The sequence below is a fragment of the Cherax quadricarinatus genome, unplaced genomic scaffold (genome assembly GCF_038502225.1).
Source record: "Cherax quadricarinatus isolate ZL_2023a unplaced genomic scaffold, ASM3850222v1 Contig1153, whole genome shotgun sequence".
Lineage (NCBI taxonomy): Eukaryota > Metazoa > Arthropoda > Malacostraca > Decapoda > Parastacidae > Cherax > Cherax quadricarinatus.
Window position 1 is genome coordinate 97,501 of NW_027196179.1, and position 6,382 is coordinate 103,882.

A 6,382-nucleotide genomic window follows, 5' to 3' on the forward strand; every position below is an offset into this window, starting at 1 on the left:
TACTCTTCCCGAGACCTCCCACCTCCATCCTGTACTCTCCCATAAACCTCCCACCTACATTCCTGTCCTCTCCCAGAGACCTCCCACCTACATCCTGTATTTTCCCAGAGCCCTCCCACCTACATCCTGTACTCTCCCAGAGACCTCCCTCCTACATTCATGTAGTCTCCCAGAGACCTCCCACCACCATCCTGTACTCCCCCAGAGACCTCCCACCACCATCCTGTACTCTCCCAGAGACCTCCCACCTACATCCTGTACTCTCCCAGAGCCCTCCCGGTTTCTCACCAAAGACCGTTAAAGAATTTTCCGCAGAACTGAAAAAATAGAGCTGGCTAAAATTAAACCGATGACCAAGTGCCCCTCTTGTAAAGTGTGCGGCGGGCAAAATAGTTGAAGACAAGGGTCCCAGAGAGAACGGGGGAAATTTTTCACTGATACTCAGGCTAAAGAGACGTCTACACCCGACAAAGGCTGACGCAGAAATCCATTCACCATCACCTATTACTTACCTGTCTTTCCAGAAGTTCAGGGACAATAGGTTTCTAATGACTGGCCTATAGTCTGAGAGCACTGAAACTGCATCCTCTAGAAAAGTGTAGAATAAGAGGGGACATGATTGAGGTGTATAAATGGAAAACAGAAATAACGTGCTAAAAATATGTAACCAAGACAGGATTTGCAGCAATAGGTTCAAGCTGGAAAAATTTACTCCTAGAATAGATATAGGAAATCACTGGTTTGATGATAAAGATGAAAGGTAAAAGGACACAAGTGTAACTAATGTGACATTTTATTGTGGCAACGTTTCGCTCTCCAGGAGCTTTATCAAGCCGTTACAAACAGTACATGAACACAGAAGGTATATATAGTGAAGTGTAATACTAGTGGTGGTGGTGGTGGTGGTAGTAGTAGTAGTAATATTAGTTGTAGTATGAGAGGGAAAAGCCCTACCATCTAGCGGGCTGACAGCAGAGTCAGCCAGTAAGTATGAAAGAAATGAGGCAATAAGATTAAAAATGGGAAATTTTGAATGGCTTAAGTTTGAAATGTGTGACGCATAATGTTTATAAAAGAAGAAAATGGATTTTTTTAAGAATGTAATAAATATAATGGAATAAGTCTGTTGACCATACCAGGTAAAGTGTATGTCAGAATTATGATCACTGTAGTGATGGAAAAGACAAAATATAAGTAACGATGAAGAGTGTGAATTTAGAAAGGGAAGAGAATATGTGAATCATGTGTAAACACTGAAATACATAAATGAAGAATGCAGCACTTAGGTACATTTATAGGTATGCAAAAGATATATGAGAGATGTTAGTAGGTAATGTTTTGAAAGCTATAGTGTTGAATTCAGTTATAATATGCAAGAAAGAAGGTAAATATTTATCCGAAAAAGACTGGGTCTTAGATAATGTTGTGTGATGTCACCTGTGGACTTAAAGACGTGTAATGTCACTGTACTTTGGACAAAAGACAATATATACAAAGAAAGCCATCATGTAGACCAGGTATCACTGTAAACAGAACTTTATTAGTTTACTATGTTAAAACTCTGTACACACACACACACACACACAAACACACACACACACACCATACTAGCTAATACCATACATACTAATACCATACCATACACACACATACGTCTGTGTATTGTATGGTTCGGTTATATGAAGATACTCTAATGTATATGTATGTTTGTGCGCTTGTTAGTCTTTCAATATCAAATACAACAGACGAGTCAATAAATAAAAATAAAAACAGTGTAATATTTAATACAATTTGATGGAACTAGACAATACACAAGTAGACAAATTCATCAACACTTGGGCATTCATCTATATAAAATGAAACTCTCACAAATACTTATAAACTGTTAAATAAGTAAACAAATCTTGTACTCAGTATAAATTCATAGTGTGACATAAAAGGAATTCCAAAATCTTAATTAATTAGGCTCTCCTGCGTGGGGGAACTGTGTGACAGCTTGGTCTGGTCTAGCTGGAGTAAGGTCGCGGCTGTCTTGGTGGCTGGAATTACTGGACGCAGTTTTCAGTAATTCCACTCACCTGGACAGTCTCTACCGTAGGTCAGCTAGACAAGGCCAAGTTTCCACCCAGCAAGGTCACTGAGGGTGACAACCGCTGACTCTGGGAAGTGGGGAAGGGAGTCCATCTTAGGTGACACAGGTGGACTCCTGGAAACACTGATCCAGGGAAGGCACCGCTGACTCTGGGGAAGCGGGAAAGGGAGTTCATCTGAGGTGACACAGGTGGACTCCTGGAGACGCTGATCTGGGGAAGGCACAGCTGACCTTAGGTAAGTGGGAAAGGGAAGACATCCGGGAGCGAACGGATGGATTCCTGGATACATGAACTTGAGGAAGGTTGTTGTTGAGGCATGCCTTGGGTAAGTGGGGAAGGGAAGACATCCGGCGGTAGACGGATGGATTCCTGGGTACAAGAACCTGGGGAAGGCATGGATACCGCTGACTTTGGGGAAGTGGGGAAGGGAGTCCACCTGAGGTGACACCAAGTGGACTCCTGGAGACACTGATCCGGGGAAGGCACTGATCTAACTCGCTGACCTTAGGTAAGTGGGGAAGGGAAGTCATCCGGGAGCGAACGGATGGATTCCTGGATACATGAACTTGGGGAAGTTTGTTGTTGAGGCTGACCTTGGGGACGTGGGGAAGGGGAGACATCCGGGAGCGAACGGATGGATTCCTGGATACATGAACCTGCGGATGGCAAGAATACAGGTTGGTGAGGCTGACCTTGGGGAACTGAGGAAGGGGAAACATCCGGCGGTGGACGGACGAATTCCTGGATACATAACCCTACGGAAGGCTGAGGCTGGAAGGCAGAGAGAAAAAGGCGAGACTGACCTTAGGGAAGTGAGGAAGGGGAGACATCTGGGGGCCCATGGACGGATTCCTGGACACATGAACCTGGGGAAGGCGAGAGGGGGGACCTTAAAGACGAACCGCTGGCCTCAACGTGGCAAGATCTGGTAACTCAGAGATAACTAGTCTGAGGCTGACAGTGGTAGCAAATAATAATTATTAATATAATTAAAATTATATTATTATTATTATATTATATTATATTATATTATATTATATTATATTATATTATATTATATTATATTATATTATATTATTATTATAATATTAATATATTATTAACATTAACTGTTACTTATATAACACATGACTTGCTAATTTGGATTCAAAAGCGTTAACCATCATCCCTGACAGTAGCCACGGTGGTGTTATTCCCACTCCAGCCTCCCTGACAGTAGTCACGGTGGTGTTATTCAAACTCCAGCCTCCCTGACAGTAGTCACGGTGGTGTTATTCCCACTCCAGCCTCCCTGACAGTAGTCACGGTGGTGTTATTCCCACTCCAGCCTCCCTGACAGTAGTCACGGTGGTGTTATTCCCACTCCAGCCTCCATGACAGTAGCCACGGTGGTGTTATTCCCACTCCAACCTCCCTGACAGTAGTCACGGTGGTGTTATTCCCACTCCAGCCTCCATGACAGTACCCACGGTGGTGTTATTCCCACTCCAGCCTCCCTGACAGTAGTCACGGTGGTGTTATTCCCACTCCAGCCTCCATGACAGTAGCCACGGTGGTGTTATTCCCACTCCAGCCTCCCTGACAGTAGCCACGGTGGTGTTATTCCCACTCCAGCCTCCATGACAGTAGCCACGGTGGTGTTATTCCCACTCCAGCCTCCCTGACAGTAGCCACGGTGGTGTTATTCCCACTCCAGCCTCCATGACAGTAGCCACGGTGGTGTTATTTCCACTCCAGCCTCCCTGACAGTAGCCAAGGTGGTGTTATTCCCACTCCAGCCTCCCTGACAGTAGCCACGGTGGTGTTATTTCCACTCCAGCCTCCCTGACAGTAGCCACGGTGGTGTTATTCCCACTCCAGCCTCCCTGAAAGTAGCCACGGTGGTGTTATTTCCACTCCAGCCTCCCTGACAGTAGCCACGGTGGTGTTATTCCCACTCCAGCCTCCATGACAGTAGCAACGGTGGTGTTATTTCCACTCCAGCCTCCATGACAGTAGCCACGGTGGTGTTATTCCCACTCCAGCCTCCATGAAAGTAGCCACGGTGGTGTTATTCCCACTCCAGCCTCCATGACAGTAGCCACGGTGGTGTTATTCCCACTCCAGCCTTCCTGACAGTAGCCACGGTGGTGTTATTCCCACTCCAGCCTCCATGACAGTAGCCACGGTGGTGTTATTCCCACTCCAGCCTCCATGACAGTAGCCACGGTGGTGTTATTCCCACTCCAGCCTTCCTGACAGTAGCCACGGTGGTGTTATTCCCACTCCAGCCTCCATGACAGTAGCTACGGTGGTGTTATTCCCACTCCAGCCTCCATGACAGTAGCCAGAGTGGTGTTATTTCCACTCCAGCCTCCATGACAGTAGCCACGGTGGTGTTATTCCCACTCCAGCCTTCCTGACAGTAGCCACGGTGGTGTTATTCCCACTCCAGCCTCCATGACAGTAGCTACGGTGGTGTTATTCCCACTCCAGCCTCCATGACAGTAGCCAGAGTGGTGTTATTTCCACTCCAGCCTCCATGACAGTAGCCAGAGTGGTGTTATTTCCACTCCAGCCTCCATGACAGTAGCCACGGTGGTGTTATTTCCACTCCAGCCTCCCTGACAGTAGCTACGGTGGTGTTATTCCCACTCCAGCCTCCATGACAGTAGCCACGGTGGTGTTATTTCCACTCCAGCCTCCATGACAGTAGCCACGGTGGTGTTATTTCCACTCCAGCCTCCCTGACAGTAGCTACGGTGGTGTTATTCCCACTCCAGCCTCCCTGATAGTAGCTACGGTGGTGTTATTCCCACTCCAGCCTCCCTGACAGTAGCTACGGTGGTGTTATTCCCACTCCAGCCTCCCTGTCAGTAGCCACGGTGGTGTTATTCCCACTTCTGCCTCCCTTACAGTAGCCACGGTGGTGTTACTTCCACTCCAGCCTCCATGACAGTAGCCACGGTGGTGTTATTCCCACTCCAGCCTCCCTGACAGTAGCTACGGTGGTGTTATTCCCACTCCAGCCTCCCTGACAGTAGCCACGGTGGTGTTATTCCCACTCCAGCCTCCAAGACAGTAGCTACGGTGGTGTTATTCCCACTCCAGCCTCCATGACAGTAGCAACGGTGGTGTTATTTCCACTCCAGCCTCCATGACAGTAGCCACGGTGGTGTTATTCCCACTCCAGCCTCCATGAAAGTAGCCACGGTGGTGTTATTCCCACTCCAGCCTCCCTGACAGTAGCCACGGTGGTGTTATTCCCACTCCAGCCTCCATGACAGTAGCCACGGTGGTGTTATTCCCACTCCAGCCTCCATGACAGTAGCCACGGTGGTGTTATTCCCACTCCAGCCTTCCTGACAGTAGCCACGGTGGTGTTATTCCCACTCCAGCCTCCATGACAGTAGCTACGGTGGTGTTATTCCCACTCCAGCCTCCATGACAGTAGCCAGAGTGGTGTTATTTCCACTCCAGCCTCCATGACAGTAGCCACGGTGGTGTTATTTCCACTCCAGCCTCCATGACAGTAGCCACGGTGATGTTATTTCCACTCCAGCCTCCCTGACAGTAGCTACGGTGGTGTTATTCCCACTCCAGCCTCCATGACAGTAGCCACGGTGGTTTTATTTCCACTCCAGCCTCCATGACAGTAGCCACGGTGGTGTTATTTCCACTCCAGCCTCCATGACAGTAGCCACGGTGGTGTTATTTCCACTCCAGCCTCCCTGACAGTAGCTACGGTGGTGTTATTCCCACTCCAGCCTCCCTGATAGTAGCTACGGTGGTGTTATTCCCACTCCAGCCTCCCTGACAGTAGCTACGGTGGTGTTATTCCCACTCCAGCCTCCCTGTCAGTAGCCACGGTGGTGTTATTCCCACTTCTGCCTCCCTTACAGTAGCCACGGTGGTGTTACTTCCACTCCAGCCTCCATGACAGTAGCCACGGTGGTGTTATTCCCACTCCAGCCTCCCTGACAGTAGCCAATGTGGTGTTATTCCCACTTCAGCCTCCCTGATAGTAGCTACGGTGGTGTTATTCCCACTCCAGCCTCCCTGACAGTAGCCACGGTGGTGTTATTCCCACTCCAGCCTCCATGACAGTAGCCACGGTGGTGTTATTCCCACTCCAGCCTCCCTGACAGTAGTCACGGTGGAGTCATTGACACTCCAGCCTTCCTGACAGTAGCCACTGTGGTGTTACTCCCACTCTAAGCAGTCACAGTAGTGTTCTTATTTGTGATCATTCACCAGAGTTAGCAATGAAACTACTAGAAATATTTCAGTCGCTGAAGGATCCAAGAAAG